Here is a 22,153-nt window from a genome sequence, read left to right on the forward strand (position 1 = left end):
TCCCACTTATGGAGTTGATGGGCATGACTTTCACCTGCCTATGCATTGAATGCCCATTTCCTGCTAGTCCTACATTCCTCTGCCTATCTTTAATTCTCCCCGCAATATGATTAATCGTGATCATATCCCTATGCCTGTTAAGAGTACTGTCCCACTGTCCTTATCTTTCATTCACCATATCCTGCCTCGATAGCAGGGTACATTTGTTTCTTACTTCTGGGCAGGTGATGTCCTGCCAACAGCTATCCATGATAATGTTTGGGTTCTCTATACCATAATTTGCTAGATGGTCCACAACTGTATTGGCTTTGCAGCGAACAACTTGAAAAATTAACCCTTTCAAACGCCCAAGAAGATCTGCAATACTCTCTGTTACTTTGGCAAGTCGCCAATTCTGCGTAACTTTATTTGCTTTGTCTCCCGCATACATCCTTCTGGCTACTGTGATTGCGAGCTGGGAGTCCCCTTCTACCACCGTTGTACCTGCCTATAATTTCCTTAGAATTCTCAGACCTTGTTCCATTGCTGCGAACTCCATCTCATTATTGGTTCCTTCCCCTAAGGCTCTATTGTAGATGTGCTGAATTTCTTCTTCGTTGTTCCTGATAATGCCTCTGATACCTGCCAGACCCGGATTACCACGTGAGGCACCATCGAAATTTAGCTTGAGGAAGCCTGAAGGTGGTTGCTTCCAGATGCTTAAAGTGGTATTTATCTCCTGTTGGCGATTTACGGTGGTCGCAAAGGTTTCCTTATCCAGGTTGAAGGCTTTTAAGATTTGTAAGTCCCCCATTAATACTTTTGTGTCTTTGTCTGGTTTTCTTTGGACCAAAATCAGTTGCCTGGTGTTTTGAATGATTGTTTCTATAGAGTGATTAATGTTTTTGGTTTCATTTAAAAAGCTCTTCTGTTTCTTTCCTTCCAGATTGACCATGTGATAAACCCCGGCATGATTTTCCAAATGATGTTGACCATTTGATTGCTAGAGAAATTGCCTCACCAATTTTCAATGGTTGCTTGAATGGACTCTCTTACTCTATCCGTTTCCTGCAAGGTAGTTTCCGTCCAATTCCACGGGAGATTTGCTACCTCACATGTGTTGAAGAGATGATTCATTGTTTCTTCTTCCGTTTCACACATGGGGCACCTTGATGGGCCACATAACCCTTTCTTTCGGAGATCCTCCCAAGTGAGAGTTTTCCTGTGCATTAGGAGCCAGAGGAATGTTTTAATTTTCGGCCAGAACTGAGAATCCCAGACCTTGTTGCTCCATTTAACCTTTTCTTCTTGCTCCGAGTCTTCGAAATAGTGTCTGGCTTCTTTGAGCGTGAAATTGCCCCCTCCTTGCTTTCCCCATCTTAGTTGGTCGTAGTCTTCCGCCATTCTAATTCTTCTTTTGTTTAACAGCATTTGCAGATTCCTAATGTCATTGTTTGCTTCAGAACTGTTCTCTGTTTCATTGCTTGCCCAATTTCTCCATTCCGGGTCCCTATTACTAGGAGTCCAATAGTGATTCACCGTTATTCTTCCAAGCTCCTGGTAATTTCTCTATAAAGCTACAAACTCAGGCCTTTCTAGCTTGGGGATTTGTTGCCAGGTATCCTCCTAGAAAAGGGTTGTTTCTCCATTGCAAATTTCCCAGAAGATATTCTCCTGTATAATGTATCGATTATTCCTTGCTAGGTTCTAGATCGGTGAGCCTTCTGGATTCTCTTGCATTCTTATTAGGTGCTGAATATTATGCATTGGAGCATATTTTTCCTTCCAATGTCTAGCCCACAGAAGATTGGGTTCCTTTAGACATTTATACCACAGCTTAGCTCCACAGGCCCTATTGATGGTGGAGGGGTCTAGTAGGTTTAACCCTCCCAGGTGTTTGGGCTTACACAATTTATTCCATGCCACTAGAGCCCACTTTTTTTTCTCTGCATTTCCCGACCATAAGAAAGATCTCTGAATTACCCTCATTTGTTGCAGGACTCCTTTGGGAGGAGGAAGTATAGATAGCATGTATTGAGGAATAGCTTGCAAGACTGCTTTGGTTAAGACTAGTCTACCTGCGAAATTGAGGGCTCTGTGGGTCCAATGTTGGCATCTCTTCTCCATGCTAGCTAGGATCTTCTCCCAATGAGTTTTTTCCAGGGTTTATCCATTAGAGGAGCTCCTAGGTATCGAGAGGGTAGGTTGCTTCTCCGGAAACCTAGAATGGTAGTGAGATTTTTTTGCACTGCTAGATGAGTATTGAAAAAGAAAATGGTGGATTTAGATAGGTTAATTTCCATACCTGAAGCCTTGTTGAAGAGATTGAGGATCCTTTTATAACCCAAGGCTTCCTTGACTGTAGGAGTGCCATGTAACATTGTGTCATCAACAAATTGTTGGTGAGTGGTTGCTGGGATGGAAGGCAGGGGCTGCAAACCTTTGATATCTCCCTTCTCTTTGGCTCGGCTAATGAGTCTGCTTAAACCTTCCATCAAGATTACAAAGAGGAAGGGTGATAATGGATCACCTTGCCTGAGTCCTCGTGATGGAGAGAATTGCTCAGCAGGTGCACCATTAACCAGAATAGAAAATTTAATAGATTTGATTAGAGCTAAAATCCACCCTATCCATTGACTGGAAAAACCAAAAGCCTTTAAAATTGCTTTCAGGTAGTTCCAATTGACTTTATCATAAGCCTTTGATAAGTCAAGTTGCATCATCATACCTGTGATTTTCCTGGAGTGAAGTGTATGAATCATTTCTTGAGCTAGTAATATGTTGTCTAGGATTTGTCTCCCCTCAACATATCCGGATTGCTCTTCAGAGATGAGACCTGGAAGAATAGGCTTCATTCTGTTAGCTATGACTTTAGAGATAATTTTATATATAACATTGCATAAAGCAATAGGCTGAAACTTTGCCAGGATGTTGGGCTCCTCTTCTTTTGGAATTAGGGTAAGGAAAGTAGAATTTAGGGATTTGAGGATTGAGGCCGAGCGCCGAGAGTCTTCCACCACTTCCCATACCTCTGTTTTAACAATGTCCCAGTAGGCCTTGTAGAAGTTGATGGTAAAACCATCAGGCCCAGGCGCCTTATCATTAGGCATATCCTTCACCGCTTCTTCCACCTCTTCCAAAGAAATTTCACGAGTAAGTGCTAGGTTTTTCTCATCGGTGACTATCTTGGGAATGGATTTGATGAGTTCCTCAATCGCTTCTGTCCTATCAACCTCTGGCTCTTGAGCTATGCTGCTAAAATGTGAAGTAAGCAGGGTTGAAACTTCATGATGCGTTTGTATAATGACTCCCTATTCATTTTTGAGACTGAGTATTTTGTTCACTCCCCTGTGGTCCATTACTGATCTATGGAAGAATTTCGTATTCTGTTCCCATTCCTTGAGCCACTGAATTCGGGACTTTTGTTTCCACATTGTCTCCTCTTGCTGGCAACGAAGCTGCCATTGCTGCATTAGCATTTTTTCTCTGTCTGCTGTTACTGGGTCAATGTCTCCCATAATCTAGCCTTTGTGTATCTGCTCTAATTGCTCCTCTAACTTGGCTTTTTCTTTGAAAATGTCCCCGAAGACTGTTTTATTCCATATTTTGATTTTGTTTTTGATATATCTTAGTTTGCCTTATAATTTATACATTTTGGTGCCTCTGATGTCCACCGGTTCATGCCACCATTTTTCAATAAGTTGAATGAAGTCCAGATGATTGAGCCGAAATTTCTCAAATCTAAATGGCTTGTTTCTTGGAGTGCCCTGGATAGTAGCAATCAGAGAAATGGGCCAATGGTCAGATCCTCCACTTGGGAGTATATCTGATTCCACTACTTCTCCCTCCAACAGAATGCTTTCAGAGACTAGAAATATGTCCAGTCTGGAAGCGATTTGTCTTTCCCCTCCCCTTTTGTTATTCCAAGTATAAGTTCCACTCTTGGGGTAGACATCCACTAGTTTAGCAGAATCGATGAACTCTAAAAAGGCTTCAAAATCTTTGCTAAGTCTTCTTATCCCTCCTTTCTTTTCCATTAGGGTGGTTATCATATTGAAATCTCCTCCTATGATAGCCTTTGCTCTGGGATATCTCAGCATCAGATTTAGAATAGCTCTCAGAAATAGAAACTTCTCTTCTAACTTCTGAGGCTCGTAGACATTCGTGTATAAGTAGGTTTCCGAATTACCTACCACCTGAGCTTCTATGGCTATGTAGGATCTTGTTGCTTCCAAGGAGAGGACTGTGATAACTCGCGGATCCCATAGGGTAACTAAACCTCCCTCCCATCCATGGCTGGTGGATTCCAAGCATTCCAGATGTTTACCTAATTTTTTCCTTATCTTCTGAATAGTGCTATTTGCACATTTGGTTTCTTGTACAAATATGATGTCTGGGTTTTCCTTCTGAACTTTCTTCTTTAATAGTCATTGTTTTAATTGGCTATTAAGCCCTCTAGCATTCCAAGAGATGACTTTCATTTTAAAACAATATTTAGTAGTTTAGAGAAAAAGATTCTAGAGCTTTCATCTTACTAGAGTTTAAGAGCATCTGACTCAATTCCTGCAGTGCCTCATTATTGGTTCCGCGTCCTCTTTTTTTCCTTTGTTTGGAGCTTGTGGAGGTTTGGAGTAGACCTTTTGTTCGGTTTCCCATTCCTTTGGCTACGCCCAGGTTCTTGCTTTGTCTTTCGATTTCTGCTTTTTGTTGTGCTATTAGTATCTCATTGATTCTTTTAACTTCCTCTTCCGGTATGTGTTCCATCCCCTTCTTTTTCCAGTGCTCCACCATGTTTGGTAGATTAACTCCTTCTTGCTCTAGTATGTCATTAAGCTCCATCTCATCACTTCCAATGTCACTTATGAGAATTTCTGAGTCTTCATCTCTCCCTTCCGTTATCTCTTGAATCTATAGTGTAATGCTTGGAGGATTTTCCTCCATTGTTTTGGTTTCAGGCTCTGTTATTGTTTTGTTTGCTTCCGCGGTATTTTGTTCCTTATTATTGTCCTCTGATTCGGTTTCAATTTCCAATACTTCGAAGGCATTACTAGTATTACCTTGTGATGTTCCTGCTCTGGTTGGGCATTTCCTGTTTTCTCTTTGTCTCGCTCTTGGTCGAGTAAAGATCTCCCTGTTCTTTCCTGCTTTGTCTACATTAAGGTCTTCTGCTACTTTATTTAATGGACACTCTCTGACTAAATGTCCATGCTCATGACATTTTCAACATCGGAATGGGATTTGCCCATAATCAATGGCTTGGAAATAGTCTTCATCCCTATACTCCAGCCACAGTCCCTCATGCAGAGCCCCTGATACATCCATTTCCACACAGATTCGGGCACATGAAGTGTATCTTCTTTACAAAGTAGCTTCTGAAGCTTTGATGAAGGTTCCTAATTTTTCACCTATCTATTTTAGAGCAGCATATCCCCAATAGTCTATTGGCAGGGAGAAAAGGCAAATCCATACTGGCACTTGCTTGAAGGACTCTCTTTCTAGCACAAAATTTGGCTTCCAAGGCCTAATATATAGGCCCACAGAAGCGAAGAAGTAAGGTCCGCCATCAAATATCCTATCCTTATCCTCTAGATTTGCAAAAACAACAGTAAAAAAACATTTCACTCCTAAGTGCAGTCTAACATCACCTTTGGGTTTCCATTACTACTTTATCCATTGACACAACGCCCTTTCCGTTGGCCAGAGTCCCATAAACTTGCAGATTACTGCATGTTCGGTCATGTGGTCCCAGTAGGCTTGAATCTCTGGATTTGTTATCACCACCCTTAGGGTTTTTGCCGCCTTAGGTTTACATGGGCCTTGAGTTTTTTTGCCATTGCTTGCTCCTACTTTGTCTCCTTTTTCCTTGTTCTCTTTATTCAAATCTTCTTCCTCTTCTTCTTCTATCTACTTCTTTCCTTGTCTATTTTCATGATTGGGATGTGCAAGTGTTGCCTTCTCCCTGCCTTTATTTTCTATTTGTCCACCATCCTCCTTTCCTTTTAGCTTTTGATTCTGGTGTTCCTCCTTGCCCTCATTTCTTTTCCTTCCCTTGTTGGTTCCGTCCTCTTTCTGTGATCTTTCATATCCAGCTATTTGCACACCTTCCTGTGTTGTCTATCTGTGCATCATTATATGTTTGTACGAAGGGGTCCCTATGGACCCCTCGTTTTCCATCTGTCTGGTCAGAATCTGTCCTCTTCTGAATAGCTCTGCCACTCTGCCCCTGATCTTTTCTAGTTTCGAACCCTAGATCTGAAGAGTTCAGACTCTCGTGTAATGTTGTCAGACACACTAGGTTGAAACTATTACTAGTTACGTTATATTATAATTATAACTAACTAATTGTAATCTTAAAGTTGTAATCTAAAACTATATCTATTTATGTCAACTAGATATAACTATAATGATATATATATATACATACATACACACACATATATATATATATATATATATATATATATATATATATATATATATATACATATATATATATATATATATATACATATACATATACATATACATATATATATATATATATATATATATATATATATATATATATATATATATATAGATATATAACATACACATACACATACACATACAAATTTAACTGTAGAATTATATAACTATATTTTTTTTACCTATATTAAATTCCAATATTATTGACTTATATCTTGTTATGACTAAGCCCTAAAGCTCAATCGAGCACTTAAAAAAGGCTTGATCGAGCACTTAAATGTGCCCTCCCTTTGCTAAAAAGTGTAACCCAAATCCATGCTTACACCCTATAATAAAATATAAATTTAAAAATTATAACCATAGGTAGTGAAATTCAACCAAACTTTGACTAAGCGTTATTTTCAAACTTTACATCCAAACTCAATGAAATTTGAGCTGTTGGGAAGCTAGCAACAAACAACATGCAATGGAACCATAAAAAAATTTAACGAAGTGAAAATTTTCATAAAATTAATAAAATTAAAGTATTGAAGAAGTTATTTGATCAAAATTTACATGGAGAGTCCCCATATATTTTGTAAAAATTTATCAGAGAGTTATGGCCACAACAAAACCCCTGTGTAACCTATGCTTTGATCTTACTATATATATAACATGGTGGTGCAAAATGTCTTGTATGACTTGTATATACATCAAAAATTATACCTCATATCGTTATATATGTATTTATGTCTGCCTGATCATCACATTGCCTCAATGGATCATATGATTGTGAGTGTTTCCAATGAGGCATAGGTCGAATTGATTGTGTGTTGTGGTCCTCATGTAACTTGCAAGGTTACATCCAATTGTTTCAATGCCAATAGAAGGCTTGCCACCTACCCACGCATCTGATTATTCCCTGCACTAGTAGAATTGAGAGTCAGTGGTAGACCTACCTCTCTCCTCCTTCAACACACAATATGACCCTACCCCAACCATCAAGATCCCAACCTCGTATTGGCATAAATATTTGTTTGTTCACCCAATGTCCATGACGTGTGCAACAAAACCATGGGTTACAATCAATATTTCTATACTCGGATGGATAATTTTCACATCTTCTGCAATAGTTGGTGTCCATACCTTTCAAAACTGTTGGCGTCCATACCTTTCCGCAATAGTTGGTTCCCATATTTTTCACAATTGGTGATGTCCATACCCTTTTGCAATAGTGTGGAAGAGGTTGCATTCTTGTAATTGTATTCATATATAATGTGGAACTCAACATACATAGAGGAAGATCTATATATCTATGTAGTGTTATTACCCAAATATATGTATAAACGTACATGCTACACCTGGACCATCTACCCATACACACTTGAATTCACGGTATGAGGACCATAGGCTCTCAACATAGGTCTGCGTATCAGCTTGGAAATACATGGCCATTTTGACATCGTTTTTAACTCCTTCCACTGTTATAACCTCAAGAATCCAATGTTGTTTTTAGTAGCATTGCACTATAATACAATGTGTGTACCATCATAGCTCATATATTACGAGTTATCCAATCACATTTTGATGTTTGAATTAAAGGTTTCATAAGACATTATATACATTTTAATGAAATTGATTACACAATTATGGTTACACCCTCAAGAATTTATGACCTTTTTTTTTCGACAGTGATACCCCATAGTGTGATGCACATATTCTCCCCATTTATGGATTGTGAGTTAATTATTTTACATTTCGACATCCTAATTAATGGTTTTGATAAATTTATATATACATTTCTATGGGATGATTATGGTGATCCAACCACTAACTTCCACAAGACAGATATAGATATCTCGTATAGCCTTTTATTTCATCGAGAATTCGATGTATATATAAATCTAGCCATTGGGATTAATTTGTTATATGTGAGGTAGTTCTCACTATTTTGATACATCGTCCAGGGATTAACATACTAAACTATGTGCACCATCCTCATGGAAATGGTTATGTGTGTGTGAGAGGAAACAAACAAAAGAAGAGGTCATCAAGGCGTCCATTGTTGATTTAAAATAGATAGCTAGCCAAAAACTTTTACACCGTCAATCTTAGAGAATTTAAAATAATTCCTATCCTTAACTTTATTTGCAAACAATGATTCTTATGAACTTAAGAAATTTGCAACAACCAACATGATCAACATCCATTTCAGTATTTTTAGATCTGAGTACACATTTTGTGTGGAGGGTGTGATTACATAAATCATTATAAAAGAGAATCAATGTCAAGCACTTAATATTTCAAACATCATGTTATCACAAAATCAAGCACTGAAGGCTGCTAATCAGTAAGACTCTGTGTAACTATTTCAAACCAGACTTTTGACTAAGGCTTAGCCTCCTTAGCCTGAGAGGGCTCTCTCAAAGGGTTATTGATTTTAAATATTGATGAGATGGCTAACTCTTGCAAAGTAAATTTAAGACATAAGTTGGCTGGACAGACATTACAAAGACTTCCATTGGGCTCATGGAGTTAATCATCACTTCAGCAAACTGTAAAACTACTCATTCATAGAAGTCAGGGCATGTAATGTTTAAACACTCAAAATAGCTCTCATAGAAACCTCAACTTACAAATACACACAGGAAATCAGAGCAGCAAAGTGAATTCTGAGTGATTGTGTATCTATACAACTGTAAAACATAAAGGATAAAACAAAACCACATATATCTTGAGCATTTGAAACACTGTATGAATCCTGAGAAGAAAAGCAGTCATTTGTATTACTGAAAATAAGTTTTTACCCAAGCCAAAATAAACTCTGTTTTCTCAAATATCCAACCCTCATTACATCCAAGTTTTATCTATATATAGAAACATATCTTTAACTACTTTGAGCTTCCTCCTCCAGCATGAGGGGAGCTCGATGACTGCTACTAATTACCCCTATCTGCTATTTAACTGACTCATTAAATACAATAAGTGCTAAACTGGAATTTTAAAGAGTCCTAATTTATTTATAACTCTAATTCTATCCTCCTCGTAGAATGATTCTTTCTTGTTCTCTGACACCTGTCTCCTTTCAGTTTGGCCGAGATGGCTGAGAGGAAGATTCAATGTTCCATGCTAGCTTAGGATGTTGAATGCTTTGATGGTTCAGTAATGTTAGGAGAAAACCCCTGTTTTTCCGGTTCCAGTCTTCCACCACTTATTCGAAAATGCAGCAGCCTGTCTCCAGCTCTTTAATAGCCCAAGAATATAGAGCATCACCATGTTCCTGATGTGCTGGAGGCTTCTTTGATGGACAGGTGTGCCAACCAAAACTCCCCGTATGCAGCTTCTTCCAAACCCTAATGACCGGTAATAAAGTGCCTTTATAATCAAAACTTTAACTTTAGCCAAAACATTACACTTTTACAAAGGTACACCTGTCATCATTTGAATGGCTATGCTATCTTCATTTGGTCTCCTAAATGTCCCTCAGATGTTTCCTTTGAAAATTTCTGATCATCCTATCAAACCGTTTACCTGTATTAAAAACAACACCTACAGTAGTTTCGCAGTTTCGTAGCGCGCTACGAAACTGCTGAACTATTTGAAACAGCTTGCTCTTCATCAAGATTTGCAGCATCTACTGTCGTGTATTTTCCAAGTACTTCTTGCTTTTGTCTCCAACAATACCAATACATTAACAAAGCTGAGGCAATTACTGTTACACCTGCAACAACACTAAAGAGCACTAATCCATGTTGCTGGAACCATGTCCTTTTCGAAGATGGCAAAATCTTCCAGCTCAATAGATGGTAAGTTCCAAAGGCATCACGAAGATGAACTTGATGTCCATTTAAAAGGGAGATGATTGTCTCTGCAGTACTGTTTGTCATATGATTACTAGTGTCAGCTGGCAAAACGGCACATTCAATTTGTAATGTATCTCCTCTGTTGCTGACATTCAGAATATTAACCTGTGTTTGCTGATCAACAGCAACTTCCAGCTTCCGTGCCATATCTTCTTTGAATTCAGTCACAAGGGACCCGGAAGCCTTAGGATTAACAGTCATGGACATGTATAGTTCTATTCCTCCAATTTCCCGATACACTCCTTCGTTTACTGCTGATGGAGGTAAAGCAGGTGGCCAAACATCCATGCTATTACTAGAATTCTTTTTTCCAGTGTGTGACTTTGCAGGTACTGGTGGTATACTATCACTTGAATTTTTTCCTTCAGAGTTTGAATTTGCAAGCGGCGGATGTACAGCTGCCTGTAATCTCTCCCATAGTTCAGAACAATTAGTCCTCCAAAATCCTATCTTTTCATTGGCCCGATCATAGGTTACGAGCATGTTGCGGACCACAATACCACCAAGAAGAGTAGTGGGATCTTTTCCATTTTGGAAAATTCCCAGGCAGTAAGTACCATGCACTTTGGAATGCCGGAATATGTAATTTTAAGGAGCCAATTGAACTTTTTGGCCATTACCAAGTAGCAAATCAATTTGTGGAAAATGTTTGCTGAGCTGTGAAACATCTCTTCCAGCACCAGAAAAGCAAATGTCAGGATATGATGGGTCTGGACCATAAATTCGCTTGAGCGAATGAAGATGCTTTATCACAGTATCTCTGAAGGCTACAAAAGCTGTTTCTGGTAGGTAAGCATATGTAGTTCCACTATCCCAGACAGTACCATATCTATTGTTGAATACTTGAGGATCCAAGGGCAGTGGATTACCAGCGACGCTTATTCCTTTCAGATATATATTGTAATATGGACTGTTTCCATCCCCACACTGCGATTTGGATTTGATGTGGAGAACACCATGTCTGGAATCTCTCCCATCATAACATAAAGAGGACGAATCGGCTATCACACCATGCTGAACAAGTTGATCCATGATGCTAAGCTGACCGCGGCCAAGCCCATAATTCCATCTGCATGTTGATGATAGAGGTCACCAGTTTCCGAATTTTCACACCCAAACACTGCACGTTGTGGCGAAAGTGCACTATCAACACCAAAAGACAACATATCCTCTCCAGGTACACCACTGATACTTTAAATATGCAAAAATAACTTGAGGCGGAGCTGACCATCTTGTATTTGGAGGAGTAAATTCTGGATCATACTGCAACAGTTTGATTAAGGTGGAATGACCTTGACTAATACGACCACTTTTCCGGCAAAGAGAAGCAAATTTCGACCATGTGTCTATGTCCTTTGTCGGTGGAAGAACTAATGCACGATAATCTATTGAAGCCTCCGTTACAGATGGTTGTGCACTCATGTAAGACTCCTCGGATGTGGTAATTGACGGGAATCTATAGCAGGTGAACTTTCAGGATCTTGAAAACTGAATTCCATACTCAACTCCGACCGACTCTCTGCATGATTAGAAACAGGGTGATCCTTTCCACGAGTACATGTATCATTCAGCATAAGGTCTTCATGTCTTCACGGCAGTGGGTCCACAAAAGAAACGAAGGTGGATGGCCAACCGATATCTATTTGCGCCATGATAAACCAAAACTTTAATGCTTCCTTCCGCAATGAACCGAGCAATCTCGTTCCTCCATTGAATAACAGCTACCATGGGACAAACAACAAGGGTGCCTTTAACCTGAGGTAGTACCTTGCAATCACTAAAACTGTCACCTTCTCAGCAACATGTGTCAGTATCACAACACCTACTCGATCTAAAACACAGCAGATTCTGATAAGTATGAAATCTGGGTGAAAATGGCTATGGATTCGAGAAAATCCCCAATTTCGTAGCGCAGCCAGTGCAAAATATGAATTATGCGCTACGAAATCACCTAAAAGATGTTGCGCTGCAAAACTGCTAAAGGGATCTATGCGCTGCGAAACTGCTGAAAAGGATTTAGGTGTTTTACCATCAAACAAATGTAAGACATTTGGCATTGAAATTTTGTCAGTGATAACAGTGGCTCCACTTGGGATAGTGTGCCCTTGTGGTACACTAAGAACCTGTAGTTCCAGTGCCTTATAAAATTTATTTGACAAACATCTTCTTTAAGTTCCTTGGGACTTCACCTCGGGCTTTAGCTGGATGATCACTGTAGGAGAAAGAAAACTACATCTACTGAAAAAAATGCTCAGTCAACCTTGAGCTTATTTGCAATTTCCTACCTACCTACCCTATCAATTTCAAACTTCTTTCAGCTCAATCAATGTGAAATTTCCAATGTAGCCAATCATTTGTCTTATCTGATATTTGATTTCTTTGACTGCATCGGAGTTCAGAGCCAATATGATAGTGTGATGACTGCTGCCACTGAAATTGTCTCTGATCTTTATAGGAAAACTGAAACACTGGAGAGTAAAACTCTTCCATGTAATCAGCTATAGGATCCCAGAATACATGATCAGCTTGATTTTTCTTGTAACTTTCCGGCTATGCAAACTGATCTTCAACAACAGTGTACATTTCCTCAATCGTAAAAGAGAAAGGAAACAATACTCTCTCCTTATGTTCTGCCATAGAAAGCTGCTGAAAATAATGATCATGATCATGAAGACTATATGCCTGAATTTGACCTTCTAAACCTTCTATGTCTTTCTCAATGTCTTTGGCAAAGTCATCCAAAAATTTCATCTTATCCTCTGCCTTGCAGTCAAATGATTTTAGATACGAGGACAAGGACAAAGAAAAATTTTCATTTGTTTCTCCATTACTATGATCATTATTCCATTGTTTGAAATCTTGAACTGAAGGAGAGTTTGCCACCACCTCTGACCTATCTATCCATTCCTCCAAAAACATAAGCCATAAGTCTTGAAATGACTTAATGGATTTGATAGGAAAGCTTTCAATCCATTGTTTACATTTCCCTTGAAGTGAATCATAGAATAACATAATGCAAACATCCTCATGTTTAGCTCTAAGAAGCTGTGAAAATTCACAAAAATCTGATATATGCTTCAAAGTTAAACTCAAATCTTCTCCGTTGAATTTTGGACCATTCCTTAGAAAATATGCATCCTTGGGAAAATGATTTGGGAAACCATGAATTCCTGAAAAATCTATGCATGCATACCTTGAAATAAGAATGGTAACATCTGGGTCCTTCATAACTCCAGTGGAATCACCATGAATCTATGAATTTCGAATTCTTCAACAATGGAGTCGCCAAGGTAGTTTTGCAGCCTCAAAAACCTTCTGAGCTCCTGCTACCTTCAGAAGTTCAGCTTCATGATTTCGGGAAAGAATAATCTTCGACTCCCGGCAGACGCACCAAAATGTTATCACAAAATCAAGCACTGAAGGCTGCTAATCAGTAAGACTCTGTGTAACTATTTCAAACCAGACTTTTGACTAAGGCTTAGCCTCCTTAGCCTGAGAGGGCTCTCTCAAAGGGTTATTGATTTTAAATATTGATGAGATGGCTAACTCTTGCAAAGTAAATTTAACACATAAGTTGGCTGGACAGACATTACAAAGACTTCCATTGGGCTCATGGAGTTAATCATCACTTCAGCAAACTATAAAACTACTCATTCATAGAAGTCAGGGCATGTAATGTTTAAACACTCAAAATAGCTCTCATAGAAACCTCAACTTACAAATACACACAGGAAATCAGAGCAGCAAAGTGAATTCTGAGTGATTGTGTATCTATACAGCTGTAAAACATAAAGGATAAAACAAAACCACATATATCTTGAGCATTTGAAACACTGTATGAATCCTGAGAAGAAAAGCAGTCATTTGTATTACTGAAAATAAGTTTTTACACAAGCCAAAATAAACTCTGTTTTCTCAAATATCCAACCCTCATTACATCCAAGTTTTATCTATATATAGAAACATATCTTTAACTACTTTGAGCTTCCTCCTCCAGCATGAGGGGAGCTCGATGACTGCTACTAATTACCCCTATCTACTATTTAACTGACTCATTAAATACAATAAGTGCTAAACTGGAATTTTAAAGAGTCCTAATTTATTTATAACTCTAACTCTATCCTCCTCGTAGAATGATTCTTTCTTGTTCTCTGACACCTGTCTCCTTTCAGTTTGGCCGAGATGGCTGAGAGGAAGATTCAATGTTCCATGCTAGCTTAGGATGCTGAATGCTTTGATGGTTCAGTAATGTTAGGAGAAAACCCCTGTTTTTCCGGTTCCAGTCTTCCACCACTTATTCGAAAATACAGCAGCCTGTCTCCAGCTCTTTAATAGCCCAAGAATATAGAGCATCACCATGTTCCTGATGTGCTGGAGGCTTCTTTGATGGACAGGTGTGCCAACCAAAACTCCCCGTATGCAGCTTCTTCCAAACCCTAATGACCGGTAATAAAGTGACTTTATAATCAAAACTTTAACTTTAGCCAAAACATTACACTTTTACAAAGGTACACCTGTCATCATTTGAATGGCTATGCTATCTTCATTTGGTCTCCTAAATGTCCCTCAGATGTTTCCTTTGAAAATTTCTGATCATCCTATCAAACTGTTTACCTGTATTAAAAACAGCACCTACAGTAGTTTCGCAGTTTCGTAGCGCGCTACGAAACTGCTGAACTATTTGAAACAGCTTGCTCTTCATCAAGATTTGCAGCATCTACTATCGTGTATTTTCCAAGTACTTCTTGCTTTTGTCTCCAACAATACCAATACATTAACAAAGCTGAGGCTATTACTGTTACACCTGCAGCAACACCAAAGAGCACTAATCCATGTTGCTGGAACCATGTCCTTTTCGAAGATGGCAAAATCTTCCAGCTCAATAGATGGTAAGTTCCAAAGGCATCACGAAGATGAACTTGATGTCCATTTAAAAGGGAGATGATTGTCTCTGCAGTACTGTTTGTCATATGATTACTAGTGTCAGCTGGCAAAACGGCACATTCAATTTGTAATGTATCTCCTCTGTTGCTGACATTCAGAATATTAACCTGTGTTTGCTGATCAACAGCAACTTCCAGCTTCCGTGCCATATCTTCTTTGAATTCAGTCACAAGGGACCCGGAAGCCTTAGGATTAACAGTCATGGACATGTATAGTTCTATTCCTCCAATTTCCCGATACACTCCTTCGTTTACTGCTGATGGAGGTAAAGCAATTGGCCAAACATCCATGCTATTACTAGAATTCTTTTTTCCAGTGTGTGACTTTGCAGGTACTGGTGGTATATTATCACTTGAATTTTTTCCTTCAGAGTTTGACTTTGCAAGCGGCGGATGTACAGCTGCCTGTAATCTCTCCCATAGTTCAGAACAATTAGTCCTCCAAAATCCTATCTTTTCATTGGCCCGATCATAGGTTACGAGCATGTTGCGGACCACAATACCACCAAGAAGAGTAGTGGGATCTTTTCCATTTTGGAAAATTCCCAGGCAGTAAGTACCATGCACTTTGGAATGCCGGAATATGTAATTTTAAGGAGCCAATTGAACTTTTTGGCCATTACCAAGTAGCAAATCAATTTGTGGAAAATGTTTGCTGAGCTGTGAAACATCTCTTCCAGCACCAGAAAAGCAAATGTCAGGATATGATGGGTCTGGACCATAAATTCGCTTGAGCGAATGAAGATGCTTTATCACAGTATCTCTGAAGGCTACAAAAGCTGTTTCTGGTAGGTAAGCATATGTAGTTCCACTATCCCAGACAGTACCATATCTATTGTTGAATACTTGAGGATCCAAGGGCAGTGGATTACCAGCGACGTTTATTCCTTTCAGATATATATTGTAATATGGACTGTTTCCATCCCCACACTGCGATTTGGATTTGATGTGGAGAACACCATGTCTGGAATCTCTCCCATCATAACATAAAGAGGACGAATCGGCTATCACACCATGCTGAACAAGTTGATCCATGATGCTAAGCTGACCGCGGCCAAGCCCCATAATTCCATCTGCATGTTGATGATAGAGGTCACCAGTTTCCGAATTTTCACACCCAAACACTGCACGTTGTGGCGGAAGTGCACTATCAACACCAAAAGACAACATATCCTCTCCAAGTACACCGATGATACTTTAAATATGCAAAAATAACTTGAGGCGGAGCTGACCATCTTGTATTTGGAGGAGTAAATTCTGGATCATACTGCAACAGTTTGATTAAGGTGGAATGACCTTGACTAATACGACCACTTTTCCGGCAAAGAGAAGCAAATTTCGATCATGTGTCTATGTCCTTTGTTGGTGGAAGAACTAATGCACGATAATCTATTGAAGCCTCCGTTACAGATGGTTGTGCACTCATGTAAGACTCCTCGGAAAGCATATGATGTGGTAATTGACGGGAATCTATAGCAGGTGAACTTTCAGGATCTTGAAAACTGAATTCCATACTCAACTCCGACCGACTCTCTGCATGATTAGAAACAGGGTGCTCCTTTCCACGAGTACATGTATCATTCAGCATAAGGTCTTCATGTCTTCACGGCAGTGGGTCCACAAAAGAAACGAAGGTGGATGGCCAACCGATATCTATTTGCGCCATGATAAACCAAAACTTTAATGCTTCCTTCCGCAATGAACCGAGCAATCTCATTCCTCCATTGAATAACAGCTACCATGGAACAAACAACAAGGGTGCCTTTAACCTGAGGTAGTACCTTGCAATCACTAAAACTGTCACCTTCTCAGCAACATGTGTCAGTATCACAACACCTACTCGATCTAAAACACAGCAGATTCTGATAAGTATGAAATCTGGGTGAAAATGGCTATGGATTCGAGAAAATCCCCAATTTCGTAGCGCAGCCAGTGCAAAATATGAATTATGCACTACGAAATCACCTAAAAGATGGTGCGCTGCAAAACTGCTAAAGGGATCTATGCGCTGCGAAACTGCTGAAAAGGATTTAGGTGTTTTACCATCAAACAAATGTAAGACATTTGGCATTGAAATTTTGTCTGTGATAACACATCAGAGACCATGTACTTTCCATCTAGACATTACAAAATTAGTTCAATCACATAAACATAACTTCATGGAAAATGGTACAAAAAGAAGATAACTTATCTTAATTTTAATTGAAGGTGGGCAACTGAGTTGAGAATTAAAACTCTTGACCCAACCATATACAATTTCATCCAAGTTTCTTGCAATTGTCACCATTAAGTTGAATTCCAAGGACAGAGATGTTCTACTCCAAGGATGAAATACCAACTGCATGTTGACACAAGGGCTCTAGAGTTCTCCCTACCTACACTCGCCAACCATTAGTAGTTATCCACCCACACAAGGAATCGAAAGGAATATTGCCTCCACCCTGAAGTGTATGTATATCACATAGATTCCACCTAACAATGGGAATCGACAATTCTCTACTAGAACCAAATAAAATGAGCATAGGAAATTCAATAGTTTTTCCCTGCTAGGAATCTAGGGACTAATACTCCACCCCAAGCAGTCAAGGGATTATATTGAAGCCACTCTCCACCCTTGAACTCCAAGGAAACTAAAGATTATCCCCACCTGAAGGAATCCTCTCTCAAGCACCTAAAACTCAACCAAGATGTCCGTCATCTCTATGAGGACTATGAAGTGCTGGAAAATATCTTTTGTGTTGCTATGAAATTCTACAAAAATGGTTCACCCTCTAGCTACAAGGAGGCTCCTATTCTTATTTCCTCTTTTGTGTTGTGTTTTCTCCTACTTGAGAGAGAAGGCATCATTTCTATCCTCCAGTGCCCCATTCTCCCCTCATGACCATTGTATTTTCGTTTTATTTTCTATGTAAAAAATCCTCCCTCCAACCACTGACTTCCACTTTCACACAACCTTTGTCCCAACTTCCTATGCTATCACATATGACATTGGTTCTTGTCCCATTTTTTTTCCTGTCAACCTACAATGTCTAACGTTTTCATTAAATTATTTTCCCTCATCCTGTATTGTCTCCTGTTCTAAGTAATATGCATCTATGTACCTCTATTGCAGCTCATAAATTTTAAACATCAATGCTATTAAACCACAACTACTAGCCTTCAATAGTTGTCCTTCCATTTAAATTTTTCCCTGCACCAAGTGAACTGAATATCCCAAGCAAAATCCATCCCTGATCCTTAGAATTCATGTCCCCTCTCAACCCATGTTTTTTTTTTTTGCAAATTTAAAATACATGAAATGTTTACATTGTGTTCATAATCAAAATATAACTAGGATTGTCACACTTTGACTATGTGTCTTATCCTTTATATCTCATGGTTCCCCCCATATTTATTCATTGTTCTTGATCATATTTTCTTCATCAATTTGTCTAAAGGATAAACCAAACTTGACGGTTCAAAATGTCAATAGGAAAATCTCTATGTGATGGTTTTAGGAGATGAGTTTCAAGTCAATTCTAATCACATAAGCCCTAGTTCAGAAAATTTATTCCTATACGAAAGGGAAACTATTGATAAAATTTTACACCTTGAGAATTTACGTTATATGTATTAAAAAAGAAATCCAATCTTGTATTCCTTAAGCATTGTAGTGAATCTTCCATTTTTTCATTTTTTTCTAGGATTGATCACCCTCTCAAGAATAATAGTAATAATCATATTTTTTTTAAGTCTACTTTTTCTTTATTGCATTTTTAAATTAATAAAACTAGAAGAATTTTGAATTCTTTGTCTTGCCAATTAATTTTTGTCCACGTTAGTTTGGATAATAACATATCTCCATCTCTTTTGATTATAATGTATTCATGTTGTGCCCTAAAATCATTAATATTTAAGGTTCTCCTAAGATAAATAGTCCATATAGTTTTCTAGATTAGTTAATGGCTCATCTTGTTTGGTTGGTTCTCATTGGAATGCATTCTCTAGAAGTCTAGTGAGCCCTTCACAATTATCTACTCTTAGTTTTTGTATTTACCTCTCTTATCCTTTCAATCCCACTCTCAGTCACTCTTCTCATTCTTATCCAAATGTCTCCAACTTATTACGTCATTATTTCAGGTATGCTTTACAATCCTCATTTTCCTAGTTATCTTATCATGCCTCTTCTATGTCAACTCTTTCTCCTATTCCTATTTCATGTGCCCCTTTAGCTCTGTTTACCAATGTTGCCTCTCATCTTTGTGGTTCAATTTTCCCTTCCACCAGGACCTCGTGCAACCCCTCCTTTGTTACCCCTAAAAATATTACTGTAGATTGCCCCATAGATGACTTTATATTTTTGGGTTATAATTCTAGCATGAAATTCTCTTTCAATGTCCTTGGAGTTCACTCTCTTTCTATTAATTGTATTTCTAGGATGGACATATTTTCATTGGCTACCTCTAATCTAAGTATGGACTCCTCTACCTTTCTTAACTCTAACCAAGCCATTTTTTACATACGCTTTGTTTCTACTAATGTCTCCACATCCTCTTCTAGCATGGAATTCATTTCCTTTGATGTCTCATTGTCCTCTTCTAACATGGACTCCATTTCCAACCTAGATAATATCTATACCTCTTTCAACCCTATCTAGAACTATAGCTTCGCTTGTTCTCTGAACTTGATTTTAGACTGTCCTTCGCTTGTTAACCCTTCTCCTTCCTCAAACTTAAACTCTTCATACCCTTTGAACTTAACCCTTTGGACCCCTTCCTTTATTTGATGGCAACCACCCCAGTCCCCCCAATCATCACTCTAACCCCTCTTGTTCCAACCAGGTCACTACCTCCTCTCATTTTGTCCCCCTAGATACGTCGAACTTACTTTATTCCATGCCTCACTCTAGTCCTTCCTCATCCAACCCCTTAATTTATTCCTTAGTTATTAACTCAACAATGTCCTTAAATTCCTCTTACCATTCTCTTTCCTCAAATTCTACTACTTGGTTGTTTGATATCCCTTGTCCTCCTTCCATTCTTCATTGCCCCTATCCTAGTATCTCCATTGGCATTGATGTTTCCATTATTAAACCTTTATCCCTAAGAAAAAAGATGGTAAATATTTTTGATTTTGAGACTGATAGCCACACGCAAAGCCTTGTTGAAAAATGTCTAAATTTTGCTATTGCCCCTCACAAAATCTAGATTAAAGATATCATGTGTAGTATTGAATTTGGTACTAAATATGTTCCTTATAAACTTATAATAGAAATTAGATAAGATTGTTCTCTTTTCCTTAGCAAATAAAAAACCCTTAAAAGAAACATCACTAAGCAAGAGTTCTTGTCCTTGAAGGCCCTTAATAATATTTAGCTTATTCTTGTAGGAATTTACAGGGTAAGTTCCTCAGAAAGAACACCAAAAGGACACCGCTCACAACCAGATCACAGATCAATACACCAGTATTTTTGACGTGGTTAAAACCCTCAAAGAGGGAAACAGTCCATGGCCTGTCCCAACGTGGGTACTACAGGCAATTTATTAATCAAAGAATGAAAATTTACATAAGCTTCTCTCATGCACGGATTACCCGAACAATGACCCTCCATGCGCTTTAAATAGAACTCATGGACCAATCGGGTGTCAAGCCACGGATCAAGTTTCGGTAATACCGAGGAGAGAGTGAACCGTCGGATCACTACATATCGTGACCGTCGGATTGTAAGCTACAAAATGTACAACGGTAAAGAAACACACTTTACCTAACCTATACCTAACTCTATACTAGACCAAGTTGAACTTAACTATTTCCTATGTGTCGGAATATCCTAACATCCCCCCTTAAGAACAACTTGGGATAGGATTGAAGGATTTACAAATATGACACAATAGGAGAAGGAAGGAGGCACTAGAGCCTATCCCCCCTTAGTGACAACTTCCTGAACTCCAAGCATATATCGAAGTTTAGTGAACTTCGCCTCTGTGAGAGCCTTTGTGAAGATGTCTGCAACCTGATCATCTGTTGAACAATATTGCACTTCAAGAACATGGTCATGAATGAGCTTTCTGATGAAGTGCATGTGTAGTTCAATGTGTTTGCTGTGCTGATGCTGGACTGGATCTTTGCATGCTGAATGGCACTTTGATTATCACACCAAAGTGTGGTTGGATGTTGCTGCTCAAAGCCAAACTCTGATAGGATCTGACGAAGCCACAAGGCTTCCTTACTAGCTTCCACGGCACCACGATACTCTGCTTCTGCTGACGAAAGAGAAATGGCAGCCTGTTTCTTACAAGCCCATGTAATAGGTCCTGAACCAAGAGTGAAGACATAACCGGCAGTAGACTTCCGATCATCAGGGTCACCAGCCCAATCAGAATCAGTGAAACCAACTAATAGAGGAGCTGTTTTGGCACTGTAATGAATCCCAAACTGTACTGTACGTCGAACATAACGAAGTATTCTTTTAGTTGCTTTCCAATGACTTTCACGGGGGTTTTGCATAAAACGAGCAACAAGGCCAACAGCAAAGGAAAGGTCAGGATGAGTATGGGTTAAATACAAGAGTTTTCCTACAAGTTGACGGTATAAGGTAGCATCAACTTCAGGAGAAGTACAAGAGACTGAAAGTTTGATTCCAGACTGAAAGGGAGAAGGGGCTGGCTTACAGTCTTCCATGTGAAAATGACGAAGAATATCACAAGCATACTTGGACTAGGAAAGGGAAATACCCTCCTTGGATTGCAAGACTTGAAGACCGAGAAAATAGTGTAAGTGTCCTAAGTCTGTCATTTCAAATTTCCTTTTGAGGCTATACTTCACATGGTTTATAAGGTTGGGATCACTACCAGTAAGGATAAGATCATCAACATAAAGAACAAGGATGATAAGAGAGTTGCCCACTTTCTTGGTGTAGACAGTATTGTCAGAATGACACCT

The 22,153-nt window shown here is 38.9% G+C and overlaps 2 pseudogenes; both read right to left on the reverse strand.

The window, feature by feature from the left end:
* Positions 1-10,004: 10,004 nt before the first annotated feature.
* LOC149211878 (uncharacterized) lies at positions 10,005-11,711 on the reverse strand (annotated as a pseudogene).
* A 3,239-nt stretch (positions 11,712-14,950) lies between these two features.
* LOC149211879 (aspartic proteinase-like protein 1) overlaps positions 14,951-22,153 on the reverse strand; it is a 71,824-nt pseudogene continuing 64,621 nt past the window's right edge.

Source organism: Pinus tabuliformis, chromosome 1_1 (genome assembly GCF_031772625.1).
Source record: "Pinus tabuliformis cultivar Carrire ecotype Pingquan chromosome 1_1, CPIR1, whole genome shotgun sequence".
NCBI lineage: Eukaryota > Viridiplantae > Streptophyta > Pinopsida > Pinales > Pinaceae > Pinus > Pinus tabuliformis.